Source organism: Pongo pygmaeus, chromosome 4, assembly GCF_028885625.2.
Source record: "Pongo pygmaeus isolate AG05252 chromosome 4, NHGRI_mPonPyg2-v2.0_pri, whole genome shotgun sequence".
Taxonomy (NCBI): Eukaryota; Metazoa; Chordata; class Mammalia; order Primates; family Hominidae; genus Pongo; species Pongo pygmaeus.
Window position 1 is genome coordinate 186,278,897 of NC_072377.2, and position 18,483 is coordinate 186,297,379.

An 18,483-nucleotide genomic window follows, 5' to 3' on the forward strand; every position below is an offset into this window, starting at 1 on the left:
GAGGCCGTAAGGAGGGTTGGAATCGGGAATACTGAGCTATGTGTCTTTGGTAGGGTTTTATTCTGAGATTGGGGATGGGAAATGGCTTAGCGCCCTCAGGGGACTTTGAGAAACGTGTTCACTCATGACGCTGGCAAAAGAGCTTCACTTGAAAGACTGATCCGCAAAAATGCATCAGAGATAGAAAATGGGACCCTGCCTAGGGAGAGGTGAGTCACCTAAGCTTTCTTTTGCAGTAGGATTAGAGCCAAATGCAAAAATCCAAAAGAGGAGGAGAAGTCCCAGGAGACCAAGCCCAAAGCCAGAAACAGCACTACTAGATTAGGTAACATTTGGCTCTTTAAAGGTGAGAAGGGACAGGGCAGCAACACAGGCTCCCCTGGCAAGCAAACTGGGAGCTGCTTGGCAGCTAGGGCCGTACAGATCCTGGACACTGGAGAACAGAAGAGAGCTGGGGTTTGGTGGCAACCTGAGCTCCTGTGTGTCCAGGATGGACTAGGAATTTCAGGGTGTTCAGTTGGAGGCACTTTTTCAAACTCTCATTGTATTCACAGAACCAGAGTCCAGCTCATATTGGGGAAACTTCAGGAAAAGAAAAATCGGTTCCAAGGACAGCTGCCAAGACAGAGCAGGTAGAATCTTGGTGTTTTTCTTGGTAATGGTGGTGGTTTTGTTTTTTTGTTGTTTGTTTTTTGTGGCCCTAAAGGGCAAATAATCAGGAAACTTTTATACATGTCTTGAGCAGGAAGGGAGTTTCTTAGTGACAAGTAAATTTTTGAGATCTTAGCTCTGAGAATATTTGGGGACTCAGAAGGGGTTCAGCCTCACTTCATTCCAGTGCTGAGATAGGAAGGAGTGGGAGAGACAAGTGGGGTTCACCTGGGTGCACAGGAGGTTCTGGAAATGAGGGCCTGTGGGGACTCCTCTGGCGAGTCTCTCACATGCTTTCTCTGCAGGGAACTGTCCAGAAGAGGAATGCAGCTTGATGTTAAAAAAAAAAAAATCAGTCCTCCACTGCTGTGCACTACAGTGAAATCCAGGAGACCTGTGATGCCAACCATAGGGGACATTCGAGGGCTCGCACTGGGCACAGCCAGTGGCACAGGTCTGGGGCCCTAGGAGTCCAATGACCAGCACTTGGAAAAAGCTTGGTGACCTCTGTTGGAGCTATGTGGGAGGCTATTTATCAAGACCTGGCCCAGGTGTGGGCACAGCAGGTCCATTTTCTACTGACCTGAGAGCAACTCACACTGCTGACTTGGATCTGGGGGCCTCTGTGTGCCCAGGTGCAGACCTTCTATGCCATTGCCACCCAGGGAGCTTAAGTCTTACCTGCTGAGGGTTCGCTTGTCTCAGCCACACTGTCTGGTCCTGAGGATAGAGGCCTGAATAGAGAAGCTCACCCCTTTTTTTGGGCATGATGTAACTGAGCATGTCAGTGGATCAGATGAGGCTTGAGCTGAGAGGACCCTGACCCTATTCAGCAGAGGATACAGCTCTGGGAATGAGAACAAGGATCTGCTACTTCTCAGATTTTTCTAAATGACCAGCAGCAACAATATTAGATGCACTGTGTTAATAAATGACAGAACATGAAGAAATCATAGGAAATAAATTTGAACGATATAATCAGAACGGTAAGCTCTGCATTTTGTAAAGGGCTAATGCTATAGACAAATTTTATATTTCATGTTAGATATGGAGCTCTGATGACAGTCATGCATTTCTGTGTAATCAGGAAAATATTAGAATGTGACCATATGAGTTTGCATATTTTAGATTGTAGAAAAGAAATGTTACCCAGGCTGGAGTGCAGTGACACAATCTTAACTTACTGCAACCTCTGTTTCCTGGGTTCAAATGATTCTCATGCCTCAGCCTCCCAAGTAGCTTGGAGTACAGGCATATACCACAATGCCTGGCTATTTTTGTTTTTTTGTATTATTAGTAGAGACAGAGTTTTGTCACGTTGGCCAGGTTGGTCTCGAACTGAAGTGATCCGCCAGCCTTGACCTCCCAAAGTGCTGGGATTACAGGCATGAACCGCCTTACCAAGAAATTGCTCCTCTTTTATTTCAGAATAGGTTGTAGGCTCTCACTCTTCCAGCCTGAACCCATAAAGTACTAATATCCAAAAAACATTAATAGCACTTGCTGTGGAAAAATGATTACACATTTTAAAGTTTGATATAATTATAGTAAAATTACCATGCAAGGTGTTTACTTTTAATATTTTTACAAAAAAATTAAGTAACGATATATTAAATGGTAAATGATCGTACTCATTTATTCACCTGCCTCATGTTTTCTTCATTATAAACATCCTAAATTTAAATCCTATTGTATGTTACACATTTCAATTGATTGTATTGTATTGCAGGATATGGGGATTTCATAATATGCTATAATAAAGTGTATTTTGTTATATTTAACATATATTCTACTTGTATTTTATACCGAGGTCATACAATCTTTCATTATTTAAGTGTTTTAATTATTTGGTTGCTTTATAATTTTCATTATATGTAATAATAAAATGTACATTGATGTTGTTTGGAATTTTAAATTTCAGGATAATTTTGTCTTACTTTCATATGGAATTAGTATTACTATAGATGTGAAAAAGAGAATGTCTTATCTTTATTCCTGTGTCATCCTAACTCTGACCTCCCCACAGCCCATAGCTCTTGTTGTAATCAGGAAATAGTGTTCTGTCACTCCAGTAAACGGGGCCAATTCAATGATAATACACAGATATAAGTTGCAGATATAGAGCTTTTGTTCAAGACCAGTGCAACAGAAAAAAATCACAGGCATGTGAGTCACACAATTTTCGGGTTGTCAGTGCTTATAAAAATCATGCTTAAACTATGCTGTAGAATAAGTCTGAAACAGCCTTACATCTATTAAACAAATGCACATACCTAATTAACGTGTCTAAATAGGAATGTACATATCTTAACGAAATGTACTTTGTTGCAAAGTACATTTGCGACAAATAACAATAACACAGATACAATAGAATCATATAAGGTTGAGAAAATAGAGATGAGAAGAAAAACAGAGACAGCGAGAAAGGGAAAGATGGAGAGAGGAAAAGACAGCGGCAGGGACACTGGAAAGGAGAAAAGAGAGAGAGGGAGGAAGAGACGCAGGAAAGATAGAAGAAAGGAAGGGAAGGAGAGACGGAGCGACGGAGCGAGGGACAGAGGGAGCGAGGAAGAGAGGAAAGCGGTCTTCTGCCTCCAGGAGCTACAGGAGCCCGAAACTCACGGCAGCGGTTCAGCGCCCAGGGCGGGCTAAGGGCTGGGCCCACAGCGGCGTCGGCCCGCGGGGCGCTCACCGTCCCTCCGGAGCGCCAGCCTGGGAGAGAGTCTGACGAATTCCGACTCCCAGGGAATGGGCGATTTCCCGGAAGACCAAAGAGCCGTCCGTTTTCACCCACGTGGTTTGCAGACCACACATCCCCGGGCTGAGCCCTGCAATGGAGCGAGAGCCGGACAGCCCCGTCCACACCGGAGTCACACTCAGGGCGACCCGAGCGTGATTTCGGATTCCACGTTGCTTTGCCCTCTGCAAAGGGGCCTGCTGGTCACTATCAAGGTATAGTAATTAAAGCAGCATGACACTAGAACAAAAACAGCCATAAAGACAAATGGAATGAAATAGAGAACTTAGAAACAAACTCATACAGCTAAACTTATTTTCAACAAAAGTGTCAAAAACATACAACAAAAAATAAGACAGTTTCTGTAACAAACAGGGCTGGGAAAACTGGCAAGCCATAGGCAGAAGAATGAAACTAGAACCCTATTTCTTGCCACATACAAAAATTAAAATGAATTAAAGACTTAAACCTAACACCTCTGGGGGGAGGGAGGAGGGATAGCATTAGGAGATATACCTAATGCTAAATGGTGAGTTAATAGGTGCAGCACACCAGCATGGCACATGTATACATATGTAACTAATCTGCACATTGTGCACATGTACCCTAAAACTTAAAGTATAATAAAAAAAAAGAAAAGAAAAAAACCTAACGCCTCAAACGATAAAACTTTTACAAGAAAACATTGGGAAACTCTTTAGGGCATTGGTTTGGGCAAAAATATCTTAAATTATGCCCCATAAGCACATACAACCAAAGCAAACATGGACAAATGGAATTACAGCAAGTCAGAAAGCTTTTTTAAAGTGAAGGAAACAATAAACAAAGTGAAGAGAAAACCCACAGAATGGGAGAAAATATTTGTAAATTACCCATCTGAAAAGCAATTAATAGCTACCTGATATGGTTAGGCTTTGTGTCCCCGCCCAAATCTCATATTGAATTGTAATCCCCAGGTGCTGAGGGAGAGACCTGGTAGAAGGTGATTGGATCATGGGGGTGGTTTCCCCCAGGCTGTTCTTCTGATAATGAGTGAGTTCTCATGAGATCTGATGGTTTTATGAGGGGCTCTTCCCCCTTTGCTTCACATACACGTTCTCTCACCTGCTGTCATGGAAGAGGTGCCTGCTTCCCCATCTGCCATGAGTGTAAGTTTCCTGAGGCCTCCCCAGCCATATGGAACTGTGACTCAATTAAACCATTTCCTTTATAAATTACCCAGTTTCGCCAGGTGCAGTGGCTCATGCCTGTAATCCCAGCACTTTGGGAGGCTGAGGCAGGTGGATCACGAGGTCAGGAGTTCAAGACCAGCCTGGCCAAGATGGTGAAACCCTGTTTCTACTAAAAATACAAAACTTAGCTGGGCATGGTGGTGGGTGCCTGTAATCTCAGCTACTCAAGAGGCTGAGGCAGAGAATTGCTTGAACCCGGGAGGTGGAGGTTGCAGTGAACCGAGATCGTGCCAGTGCACTCCAGCCTGGGTGACAGAGCAAGACTTCATCTCAATAAATAAATAGATAAATAACCCAGTCTCATGTTTTTTATAGCAGTGCAGAAACAGACTAATACACTACAATATATTGAGTTCAAAAAATTCTATAGAAAAAAATGTAGTAATCCAATTAAAGAGTGGACAAAAATTTAAATGAACATTTATGAAAAGACATACAAATGGCAAACAGGCAAATGAAAAGGTGCTCCACATTACTGATGTCATAGAAATGCAAATCAAACCCAAAATGAGATACCATTTCACACCAGTTAAGGTGGCTTTTATCCAGAAGTCAGTCAAAAACAAATGTTGCTAATAGCCAATATTTGTAAGAGACCTGAATGTCCATCAACAGATGACTCGATAGAGAAAATGTGGTACATATACACAGTGGAGTACTATTCAGCTATAAGAAAGAATGAGAATCTGTCATTTGCAGTAACATAAATGGAACTGAAAGTCTTTGTTAAGTGAAATAAGTCAGGCACAGAAAGACAAATGTCACATGTTCTCACTTATTTGTGGGTGCTAAAATGTGAAATAATTGATGTCATAGAAATAGTATAAGGATGGTTACCAGAGGCTGGGAAAGACAGTGGGGGAACAGGGGGTTAGTGGGGATGTGAAATGGGTACAAAAAATTGTTAGAAAGAATGAATGACAGTATTTGATAGCACAACAGGGTGATTATGGTCAAAAATAATTTAATTATACAGTTTATAAAAACTAAAATAGTATAATTAATTGGATTGTTTATAACACAAGTTATAAATGCTTGAGGGGATGGATACCCTGTTTTTTATTATGTATTACTCATTACATGCCTGTATCAAAGTATGTCATGTACGCCCATAAATATGTACACCAGCTGTGTACCCACAAAAATAAATTAAAAATTAAAAATTAAAATTAAAACCAAAGTGAGGAGAGTATAATGAAGCATGTGTGATCCATGGCTTGAACCAGCTTTTCAGGTTAACTTTGGAATGTCCTTATTCAAGAAGAGGGGTCCATTTAGTCAATAGGGGCTTAGAAATTAATTTTTAGTTTTCAAGTGGAGAAAAGAAGGATTTTTAATCCTGAGCCATAGCTCTCAGTCAATCCCTGCAGGGAACCCTGTTCTTTACTCTGGAGATAAACACTAGTTTTATTTCCCACTGAATAACACCACATTTCAAAATGAGGGGAAACATCTTGAAACTAAGAGGTACAGCCTTATTAAATTTGATTTGATTTCAATTGTAATTAATTTAATCACGTATGTTCTAGAGTTTGTCTTCAGTCTTCTCCTACTTTAGGCCCATGATCTGTTGAATTTGCTCAGCTCCCTGCTCAACAGCAGGAAATCAGAATTATCTAAAAACCTCATTGTGGCTGTGAGCGGTGGCTCATGCCCGTAATCCCAGCAATTTGGGAGGCCAAGGTGGGCAGATCACTTGTTGTCAGGGGTTTGAGACCAGCCGGCCAACAGAGTGAAACCCCATCTCTACTAAAGATACAAAAATTAGCTGGGTGTGGTGATTCATGCCTGTAATCCCAGCTACTTGGGAGGCTGAGGCAGGAAAATCACTTGAACCTGGGAGGCAGAGGTTTCAGTGAGCCGAGATGGTGCACTGCACTCTAGCCTGAGCAATAGAGAGCAAGACTCTGTCTCAAAATAATAATAATAATAATAAATAAAAATAAAAATTTCATTGTGTTTCAAACAAAATTTCTTTTGCATATCAACTGTGTCAACTTGCACATTAACTATAATCATTTTGTTTACTTTATATCCAATCATGAGAAATCTTTGAGGACTAATTTCACTCTTTTCTGCCATTTTGGTAAACATACCAAATACCATCAAACAAAATGCACAAAATTCCTGAGAAATACATTTTCTCCTTGAGGAGTAGACTTGCCGTGTTAGAGGAACTCATGGTTACCAAGCTTCTAGTTTAATAAACATGACTAGAATATTCTGTCTTAATATGAGTAGCTAGGTACTCACAAGGCATCTAGAAGGTTAATACTCATGGTCTGAAAATAGCCACATTTTTTTACTGGCCACAAATTACAACTGCAGAATATTTATGGCCATGCAAGACATCTTCCACCAAGCCTGAAAAATGTATAAATGTCCTAGGAGTGCAGCATTTTTTCTTAAAGATAATGTTAATGAGCTAGCTTAGGTCAAAGGGTTAATGGTCATCGTTAAAACCAATAGCCCCGACTTTAGTGAGTACATCTGCACCTTCCAAGTTTAATTATAACTCTTTCTCTTTATAGTTACTTATAAGTAGAGACACTAACAAAAGACAATGCATCCCTGCTCTTGTTTTCTGAGGATGTCCAACTGTAATGGAGTCATTTCTAGTAAACTTGCTTCTTTCACCTCATATTTCTTCCTGCACAAGATCTAAGAATCCTACTTTGTGGTCTGTATCAGGACCCTCTTTTCCAGCAACATCTTTCAGCAACACCATGAAGGGACACCAAGACAAGACCCCCACTCCAAGGAAAATAGTCCACACAGAATCAATCAGCTGGCAAGTGGGCTGTCTTTTAGAGTCGTGAAGCCATTCAGGTTGGCAAGAACGATTATCCACTATTACTTAAGTGAGAGGCCCTAGGGTATAATGTTAGGGTGAGAGACTCAGCCCAAAGTTAGAGACTGGGGGTGTCATACTCAGATTAGTGGCCAAGCCCACAAGGTTAGAGGCCCTGGGGAATATTGAGAAGATTGTATTTGGCTAAACAAGATGTTTGCTGCTTTCTGTTTTTGGACTGTCCACTTTGTGCTCTCTGTCCCTCACCTGAGTGCTCTGCATCTTGTCACCGTTCTGCTCACCACCTCTGTTTTGGAGTAGCCTACAGGCTGCCCCAGGAAAGAGGCCCCAAACTGTTTAGCTTTTGCTTTTCTCAATGATCCTCTGACTTTTAGCTGACTGCTTATTTAATTTGCCACTGGTCCAAGTGACACTGAAAAAAAGAGATGTCTTGGAACCTAGTATTTTTGTACCTTAATTATCAGAAAAGATCAGCAGTAACTTCTCCATCATTATGATTAGAAGTTGAAATGTATTTAACAGCCCTACTTGATAAGATCAGATATGCCTGTTTAGTGACAGCCTCTTTTATGACAACCCTCTGCAAACAATTAGCCTCAAGATGGAGAACATGAGACTTTTTCTTAACAGTTTTCTCTCATTTCTTAACCATAAGGCCATCTTTGATGAGCTGGTATAGGGCAGCTGGACCCTACTTTCTAAACCCAGCATGTCACTTTTTTCCTGAAAGAGTTGTCAGTTTTGTCATAGCAGTGTGAAAATGGACTAATACATTACAATATACAAGTTACAGCTTTCCCATTTCCCCTGTTCAGTCTGACTCCTTTTTTTGCAGCTTAATTTGTTTTATAGAAGAGAAACTAAGAGGGAGGAAATACATTAATCACAGGCTCCTCTGTTGCTTGGTCAGGATAAAAAATTAAAATGGGCTTCTATATGTTTGATGGAGGAAAAGACAAAATAGGGATGGCACATAATTGATTACCCTTTTAATGCAAGTGCCTCTTAATATTAGGCTTTTCTTAGCTGGGGCTGAACTCCCCCTGCCAGTCCGAGCACCCCATAAGAACAGTGTCAGACCCCTTCCAGTTCTGGTGAGGTGTGCAACATGTTATTAACTTCTTCTAGTTTTCCAGGGTTATCTAGTGTCCGGTCATCATCTTCTCCCTGCCCTTCGAGTCCTGTCTTACAGACATACCCCACTCTCGAAACACCCGAGCTTCACCGGAACAACATGCAGTGGGGCCTCTTATCAGCTGGCAAAGTTGAATGTTTGCCTGCTCTGGGAAGTGACAGATGATAATAGAGACACTATATAGGTATATGTGCCCTTTTCTATGTCTGAATTCGACATATGCAAGGAAACAGTTTCCAGAGGTTCCAGGAAAATTCATAGACAAATTTAAGAGGCCAACCTTGATGTATGATTTGACCAGGCAGGATTTGCATATATTTATGTTTACCTGCTGCATGGTAGAAAAGCAGTGCATTATGGGAGTGGCCAGAGCACATGCTAATAGGGTGGCAGCCTGCAACCAGGGACATGACACCTATCAAGTAGGAGGCACAGCAGTGCCTGATCAGGACCCAAAAGAGAACTAGAATCTAGAAAAGACAAATGAATTAGGAAGAAAGTGAGATATAGAGAGATATAGAAAGTGGGATAAAAAATTATGATCATTTGACTCCTTGAAGGAATAAAAAAAAGTGTGATAAAGCTTTTTAATTTTTATAAAGTCTGGAAAATTACTCAGGGAAAAGATGAAAACCTAGCCTTATTACAAGGGTGGATAATTTAGACTTTGAGGAAATACACTAACACTGACCCTGACTCCAAGAAGGGACAGGCATTGCTAGCAGTTTATTTTACAGCCCAGACTGCTTCTGATATATGCAGGAAGCTGCCAAAAGCAGCCTTAGGCTTCCAGACTCCCATGGATCAGATTTTAGACTTGGATTGTGCAGTTTTCCATCACAGGAATAGGGCAGAGACAACATAAAATAAAGCAAATCTCGCAAGAGGCCCAGCTTCTAGCTGCAGCCTTGTGCTCTCCACCACTTCAGAGGCAGCCCCTGAACCCCTGGCCCTCACAGAGGAAGTGAGAAGGTGAAAGTCCCAGTGCCTCTGGGCCACTGTGCCTTGGATATAAATCAATGTGCCTTCTGTAAGAAGGTCAGCTACTGCCGAAGGAAATGCACTGTGCTTCCAAGGGAGCCATCCTCAGAGTCCAGCAGACTCGAAAGTGGCAGGGCCTGATACTTCCTGCCACTCCCATTGGACTATTAGCTATCGAGAGATGGAGGAGCCTCAGGTGACTCTTGAAGTGGCAGGTAAGAGTATCAACTTCTTATTGGGGGTGGGAGCAGATGACTCTGTCCTGATTCAGTACAATGGGCTCCTGTCTTCTCATGATGGACAAGCCCAAAATAACAGCTTTTGGTATCTTCTAAGTTGCCCTCCAGGGCCTCTGGGCTTCTCACCTGCCTTTTTAGTACTGTCTGAATGCCTGACCTCTTACTGGGGCGAGGTTTATTGACTCAGGAGACCAAGTCATGGTCACCTTCACAGATCATAAAGCATAGAAAGGGTTAGTTTTGTTCCTGACCCCTCAGGGGAAAAAAAGAAGTTAAGAATGAGCTGTCACATTTACCACCTGAGGTGTTGTCTCAAGTAAATCTTGAGGTTTGGGCCACACAGGCTCAGGGAAACGCACTAAACACCTCCCCCATTCAAATCCAACTTCAGCCTAGTTCTCCTGCCCTCAGAAGTGACAATACATTTTAAGGCAAGAAGCATGAGGGGAAATTCAACCCCTTATTGCCAAATTCTTGTCATATGAGTTATGAAGCCCATGAGAGTCTCCTTACAATACTCGCATGTTACCAGATAAAAAGCCTAATGGCAAGTACAGATTAGTCAGAACCCTTGGAGCATTAAGAAATGCAGTTGTCTCCATACACCTCATTGTCCCCAATACTTACCAAGTCCCAGGGGATGCAAGCTAGTTTACATTCTTAAATCTGAAAGATGCATTTTTCTGCATCTCAACGCATCCAAATTCATAATATGTTTGCCTTTGAATGGACTGATTCAGATATGCATTCAGCCTCAAAACTAACCTGGGCAGTCATCTCTGAAGGGTTCTGGGATAGCCCCAACTTATTTGAAAATGCCCTAGCTAAGGACTTAAGAAATCTACAATTGGAAAGGGACACAATTATTCAGTATGTAGGTGACTTGCTCATTGCTAGCCCAACTAAAGAAGACTCAAATAATAATACTGTTAAGTTGGTAAATTTCCTGGGAACTTGCAGATATAGGGTATCACCATACAGGGCTCAGATTTTGACTCAAAGACTTAAATATTTGGAATCTATCTTAACCTCTGGAACTGATTAACATCCCTAGAAGATAAAAAAGTTATTTTAGTCACCCAAGGGTCCCAGTCCAACAAATGACTGTGGGCTTTTTTAGGAGATGGCTGGGTACTGCTGCTTATGGGTGCCCAGATTTGGACATGTAGCCAAGCCTTTATATGATACACTAAAGGGAAAGATTTAGAGCTCCTAGAATATAATTAGAACTGCAAGCAAATCTTCAATACTCTCAAGGAGAAATTGGGCTCTGCTGCAGCTGTGGGAGTCCCCAAGTTGGATGAACCATTTTTTCTTTATGTGACCAAAAAGCAAGGCATAGGCCTTGGGTAATCTTGTCCCAAAACTGGGGGACATTCCAAGGCCAGTAGCCTAATTTTCTAAGCAGATAGACCAGGTGGCCTCAGGGTGACCTTGATGTCTTAGAGCTATTGCTGCTATGACTTTTCTAGTAGGCAAAGCTAATAAACTAACATTAGAACAGCACCTACAGGTTTTTGACCCCACACCAAGGGAAGGTGGTCCTAGAAACTAAAGGGCAGCAGTGGATAATAGGAGAACCTTTATGAAAGTATGAGGCCTTATTGCTAGACACTCCAGACATAAGCCTTAAAGCCTGCCAAACCACAAACCCAGCTACTTATCTGCCAGAGTCCACAGGTGCTCCCAGCCTTTCTGGCATACAGGTTGTATTAGTCTGTTCTCATGCTGCTAATAAAGACATATCTGAGGCTGGGTAATTTATAAAGAAAAGAGGTTTAATTGACTCACAGTTCTACATGGTCGGGGAGGCCTCACACTCATGGCAGAAGGCAAGTGAGGAACAAAGTCACATCTCTTACATGGCAGCAGGCAAAAGAGCTTGTGTAGGGAAACTCCCCTTTATAAAACCATCAGCTGTGATCCCAGCACTTTGGGAGGCCAAGGCAGTGGATGACCTGAGGTGAGGAGATCGAGGCCAGCCTAGCCAACATGGTGAAACCCCGTCTATACTAAAAGTACAAAAATTAGACAGGCATGGTGGTGGGCGCCTGTAATCCCAGCTACTCGGGAGGCTGACAGGAGAATCGCTTGAACCCAGGAATCAGAGGTTGCAGTGAGCCGAGATCATGATAATGCACTCCAGCCTGAGCAACAGAGCAAGACTCTGTCTCAAAAATAAATAAATAAATAAACCATCAGATCTCATGAGGCTTATTCACTGTCACGAGAACAGCATGGGAAAGACCCATCCCCCGATTCAATTACCTCCCACTGGGTCCCTCCCACGATATATAGGAATTATGGGAGCTACAATTTAAGGTAAGATTTGACTGGGGACACAGCAAAAGCATGACACAGGTTATGAAACGAATTTATTCTAGCAGGCCAGACTTCAGAGAGATGAGCCCCTTGACCATCCCAAGGCAGAGTGGTTAACAGATGCAAGTTGTTTTATGCATCAGGAAAACAGGAGAGCTAGATATGCTATTAGTAGTCAGCACAAGAGAATCAAGTCACAAGCCTTGCTGGCCTCGACCTCAGCTCAAAAAGCTGAGTTAATTGAACTTACTAGGCCCCTGCAATTGGGAAAGGATTTAAAAGTTAACATTTACACTGATTCCAAGTATGATTTTTTTTAGTGCTTCATGCTTATGCTGCAATTTGGAATGGGTAGGGACTCCTGACCCCCAAGCGCTTTTCCATACATCATTCAGATTCTGAGCTTGTTAGAATGCTGCTTTGCTGCCAGAAAGTGACTATAATTAATTGCAGAGGACATCAAAAGAGAGACTGACCATGTAAAAGGAAATGCCCTTGTAGATGCTGCAGCCAAGGCCCCTGCACTGAAAGGGCCAGTGAAGCTTATGGGCGTGCTGGTCAGCATACATAGAACTGGGCCAGAATACTCTGAAGAAGAACAAAAATGGGCCAGGGATTGCATTTCAGTCCAGGGCCCCTCGGGCTGGCTGAATGATGGTAATAAATTACTAATGCCAAGTACCAATCACAGGAAGATAACTCAGCACTTTCATGGTTCTTTTCACCCTAGAAGGGATTCTTTGTTTCTGTTAATGTCTCATTTGTTTATAGGGGTAAATCTTTTCAAGACACTAAAACAGGTGACTCAGCCCTGTGAACTCTGTGCCTGACATGACCCAAACAACCAGCAATTTTCTCCTTCTCCAGTTTAACCTGTCCAAAAATTGAGGAATCTATCCAGGTGAGAACTGGCAACTTTAATGTACCCCAGTGCCTTTCTGCAGGAGATTCAAATATTTGCTAATGCTTACTGATACCTTCACTGGTTAGATTGAGGCATTCCCCACCCCATCTGAAAACGTTTACCAGAAGAAATAACTCCTCAGTTTGGGTAATCTAAAAGCCTGCAAAGTGACAATGGCCCATCTTTCACAGCAGGCGTATCCCAACACTTATCCTCAGCTTTAAGAATCCAATATTACCTTCACTCGGCGTGGAGACCGCAGTCCTCTGGAAAGGTGAAAGGGCTAATTCTACTCTAAAGAAGACTCTAGCTAAGTCAGAGGCCTTACTATCTCTAACACCCATAGCTTACTGCGGGTTTGAACTGCTCCAAAGTAAACCGTATAATTAAGTCCTGTTGAGTTAACATACGGAAGGCGTTTCCTAACCACAGATCTCCTAATAGATGAAAGGATGCATCCATTACAAAAATGTCATCAATCTAGGACAGGTGCAAAGGCACTCTGTGAATATGGAAACAAGAGTCTTCCTCTCCCACATGGGAGGAAAATTCAGTTTCAGCTCAGCTAGGGATCTAGTCTTACTAAAGACGTGGGAGGAAGTTCTGCAGCTGAGCAGCTTTCCCCAACGTGGAAAGGACCACAGGAAGGACACCTGAGCTTTCCAACAGACGTTCAACGCCAAGGGATTCACAGGTGGGTGCACCTGTGTAGAAGTAAAGCTGTTGCTTATTCTGGGAGCCGAATCCGAGGCTGGGGGAGGTGGGTGCGGGGCTATTTAAGCGTTGGCGGTGGGCAGGCTGGGTCGCCGCGTGTCTGCTCCTCCTCGCGCTTCTCCTGCCGCCCTGATCCCGCCTTGGCCATGAGGGAGATTGTGCTCACGCAGGCGGGGCAGTGCGGGAACCAGATCGGCGCCAAGGTTGGCAGTCGGGGCTCTGAGGGCCCAGCCCGGGCCTGCCCGGTGGCCAGGGAAGTTGGCAGTGGTGGGGCAGTGTCTCTGCATTGCGGCCCCTGGGCTCCCTGCTGGGGACGCGGTGGAACTGGGTGGCTGGCGAGGCGGCCGGGGTGGACCCCAGGCACGCGGCGGCCTAGGGATGGGGGTGCGGGTGGGGGTGGGAGAGGGGCTGGGGCGCCTCCGTAACTGAGCCTTGGCCTGTCTGGCCCCTCCTGTCTCTGGTAGTTCTGGGAGGTGATCTCTGATGAGCACGCCATCGACTCCACTGGCACCTACCACGGGGACAGCCACCTGCAGCTGGAGCGCATCAACGTGTACTACAACGAGGCCAGCAGTGAGACCCCCGTCCTTCTCTCACCGCCTTCCTGGGAACGCGGCCCTCCCCTCGCTCATGCCCTCCCGCCCCACTCAGGTGGCAGGTACGTGCCCCGCGCTGTGCTCGTGGATCTGGAGCCGGGCACCATGGACTCTGTGCGCTCAGGGCCCTTCGGGCAGATCTTCAGGCCAGACAACTTCATCTTTGGTGAGCTGCGGGCGAGGACTGGGGTGGGCTCCTTAGCCAGGGCAGCTCAAAATCCAGGAGTGCCCAAGGTCATCGCTGTGGGAACTGTAGAGCCAGGGCCCCTGAACACCCTGGTATCCTCTGAGTGGAGTCGCTCAATCCGCCTCTCCTAAACGGGCTTTGGGAGGAAGGCCCGGGTGTCTCCTCAAGGTGAGGAGCTACTGATGTAAACTCCCTACAGGGAGCTGAGCTGGGGCCGTGGCTACTGCCTTCCCTGAAAATGGGCAGGAGCCACCTGCAGCGAGTTCTGTTAACCCGTCTCATGTTTGACTCCTGACTTAATTCCTAATAGGGGAAGCTGCTGTCCTGTAACTCCGGGGGAGGGGGTTTCATTTGCTCCACCTGCAGGGCGAATGGTGCTTTCACGTCACACGTGACACTTGGCCCTTTCTGCATTATGGTGGTGACCACTGATGACCGTAAACCTGGCCATCGAGTGACTGGCTGTACTTACAGGTCAGTGTGGGGCGGGAAACAACTGGGCCAAGGGACACTACACGGAAGGCGCGGAGCTGATGGAGTCAGTGATGGATGTCGTCAGAAAGGAGGCTGAGAGCTGTGACTGCCTGCAGGGTTTCCAGCTGACCCAATCCCTGGGTGGGGGGACTGGGTCTGGGATGGGTACCCTTCTGCTCAGTAAGATCCAGGAGGAGTACCCAGACAGGATCATAAACACATTCAGCATCCTGCCCTCGCCCAAGGTGTCGGACACCGTGGTGGAGCCCTACAACGCCACTCTCTCAGTCCACCAGCTCATAGAGAACGCGGATGAGACCTTCTGCGTAGATAACGAAGCGCTGTATGACATATGTTCCAGGACCCTAAAGCTGCCCACACCCACCTATGGTGACCTGAACCACCTGGTGTCTGCGACCATGAGTGGGGTCACCACGTGCCTGCGCTTCCCAGGCCAGCTGAATGCCGACCTGCGGAAGCTGGCCGTGAACATGGTCCCGTTTCCCCGGCTGCATTTCTTCATGCCCGGCTTCGCCCCACTGACCAGCCGGGGCAGCCAGCAGTACCGGGCCTTGACCGTGGCTGAGCTCACCCGGCAGATGTTTGATGCTAAGAACATGATGGCGGCCTGCGACCCCCATCACGGCCGCTACCTGACGGCGGCCCCATTTTCAGGGGTCGCAGCCCATGAGGGAGGTGGATGAACAGATGTTCAACATTCAAGATAAGAACAGCAGCTACTTTGCTGACTAGCTCCCCAACAACGTAAAAACAGCCGTCTGTGACATCCCACCCCGGGGCTGAAAATGTCGGCCACCTTCATTGGGAACAACACAGCCATCCAGGAACTCTTCAGGCGTGTCTCAGAGCAGTTTACAGCAATGCTCAGGCGCAAGGCCTTCCTCCACTGGTACACAGGTGACGGCATGGATGAGACGGAATTCACCGAGGCCGAGAGCAACATGAACGACCTGGTGTCTGAATATCAGCAATATCAGGATGCCACAGCCGAGGAGGAGTTTGAGGAGGATGCTGAGGAGGTGGCCTAGAACTTTCCTTTTCTAGGTAAAGGGGGGAAGCAGTGTGGATTCTTTACTGTGTTCTGACAGCCATGTGTCACTACGCACTTGTTTGTTTGTGTCTTCACATCTCCTCCTGCATTTTAAAGCATTTTTATAGTATGCGGTTTTGCCTAAAAGTATTCTCATAGCATCTGGTTTCACCTCCGACTTCTTTCTATGGGCCCTCTGGCACTACTGCTGCCAGATGCGCATAGTTGTCCTGCAAGGCTGAAGCTGTCTGGGCTTATCACACGCCCAGGAACAAGTATTCCAGTGGCTCCAGGAGGGGTCGGCATGGGCTGTGGACATGGCAGGCAGGCTTCACACGAACTTGGGGATGCCCTGGGCCTTGGGCAACTACATGGTGGAAAGCCTGTTCTTGAAGGCAAGCCTTGGCTTATCCCATGTACCAAACTTCTAGGGGACCAGCTGGCCCTCTGTTTCTGGAACTTTAAAAGTGGTCAGTGACCCCAGTGGACAATGTCCCCAAAGTCTCATCTCGGGGTAGGAATGTGGTCAGACAGCTGGCTCTGAACCAGCAATGAAAGGTGGGCAAGTGGGACCCCAGCCACTCCATCACCATGACGGCCTGGGTGTGTTTGTGTAGCCTCATTCTCTTAATGAGGTGGGCATGGGATATCTGGCAGGAATCAAGCCCAGTGTATACTCACATGCACTGAACCCTGTGTAGAAGGGGATTAGGTCCTGGGGGCTGTAGATCCAGTTGCTGGGCCTGCATGCTTAGGGCAGTCTCTCCAAAGGCGCAGATGGGGTTTCTGAACAGGACCTGGGGAGACAGGCAGGTGCTCACAAATGCTGCTTCCCCCAATTGGCAACTAGTGAGAAAAATGCCTGAGTGGAGGTCTGACCTGCCCCAGTCTGGAGGGCTGATGCTCTCTGGGAAGGTGGCTAACGTGTACTGTCTGTCTCCCTGTCCCCAACTCTAAAACTTCAGGGCAAAAATAACCCAAGATTGTCAGGATGAGATTGGTGAGGGTGGCACCTTTGGGGACAGGCCCTTTAGGCTGGCAGAGTCTCCTTCCCAAACTTCAGGGCAAAACTCATCCCGGACTGTCAGGATGAGCCTGATGAGGGAGGCACCTTTGGGGACAGGCCCTTCAGCCTGGCAGAGTCTCCTCCCCAGGCTTCTTGGGGAGCCTGGACTGCAAAGCCTGCTTTGGGGAAGCTTCAAATAAGAGGTGTGTGGGTGAGCTGGGTGCTGGGCAGCCTACACGGACAGTGTTTCTTCTACCTGGCTCTTGAAGAACTTGTCTATGGCCTGTGTGATGACCCCTTGGTAACTCCCACCCCCACCCCCACCCCCACCCCCACCCCCATCACACAGATAAGATGAAGCCAGCATAGCCTGGGGGTGGGCAGACGTACAGGTTCTACTCCAGGTCCCCTGGGTGTACCCACTTGCCTCTGATCAGTCATGGAAAACAGGTGAGGGCCCTTTTTGTTCTCTGAATGTTGGCAATGGTCTATTGCAGCCAAATGGGAACAGGTAGGCAGGAGAGTGCCTCATCTTGAAAGAAGTGGCTCCTGGAAGCAGCTGGGAGGTGGCAGAGGTCCCCCATACTCCCCCAACCTGTTCTCAGAGCAGGAAAAGGGGCCTTTGTGACAACCCTCCTCAGTGGCTCTCACTCTCTGAGGGGTGTCCTTGCCCAACCCAGGTGCGCACCCATCTGAGATGGCCTTGCATGGACCTGGTTGGGAAGGTTCAGCTGCAGCAGCCACTGGAACCTGCCCACACCTAGTGTTTCCACTCACGCGTGGGGCTAGATGTTTCTCCATCCTGTAGTGGTACAGCCAGTGGTAGAGGGGGCAAGTCACCGCTGCAGTTCTCACCTGGGTCTGAGGTGTGGGGGTCAGCCTTGGTGCCCATGTATTTCCCAATTACCTGGTTCCATGTGGGGGCTTCGTGGACAGGAGTGGTGCTTTTCCAGGCCTCTTTTCCACATGCCAGCTACAGGCCCAGGTTTCCCGAGTTTCCGGAGTTTCCGGAGCCCGTCTTCCAGCCTGGCAAGCATGGTGTGTTGTGGGGGAAGGACGTCAAGCCTACAGGCAGCAGAACCTGTCTGGGTATGTTCTGTACCCCTGGAGGCCCCTGGTTGTTTACCTCTTTGGGTGAGAGTCGGCTTAGGATCTCAACATTCTTGTAGGACTTCAGAACTGTACAGACAGGGGCCCAAGAGGGAACAGGGGCTGGGACTGGCAGCTAACCAGAGTGGTGGGGGTTGTAGGGCTCAGTTTAGTCTTGCAGGGAATTCAGGGAGGCTTAGATTTACTGAAGCTCTAGATGTGCTTGGGCTTGGATATGGAAACAGCATGGAGCCAGGGCCCTTCTGCACGCTGGACTCTGAGTAGTTGCACCCTGGTGCATCCATAGGTGTTCCCCACCTGAAGCACAGCTGTGGATAGAAGCCGGGAGAGCT

At 46.3% G+C, this 18,483-nt stretch overlaps 2 pseudogenes; both read left to right on the forward strand.

Moving 5' to 3' along the window:
• Nucleotides 1-38: 38 nt before the first annotated feature.
• LOC129036291 (protein FRG2-like) lies at nucleotides 39-2,496 on the forward strand (annotated as a pseudogene).
• Nucleotides 2,497-13,867: 11,371 nt separating this feature from the next.
• Nucleotides 13,868-16,104, forward strand: LOC129037240 (tubulin beta-8 chain-like; annotated as a pseudogene).
• Nucleotides 16,105-18,483: the final 2,379 nt, after the last annotated feature.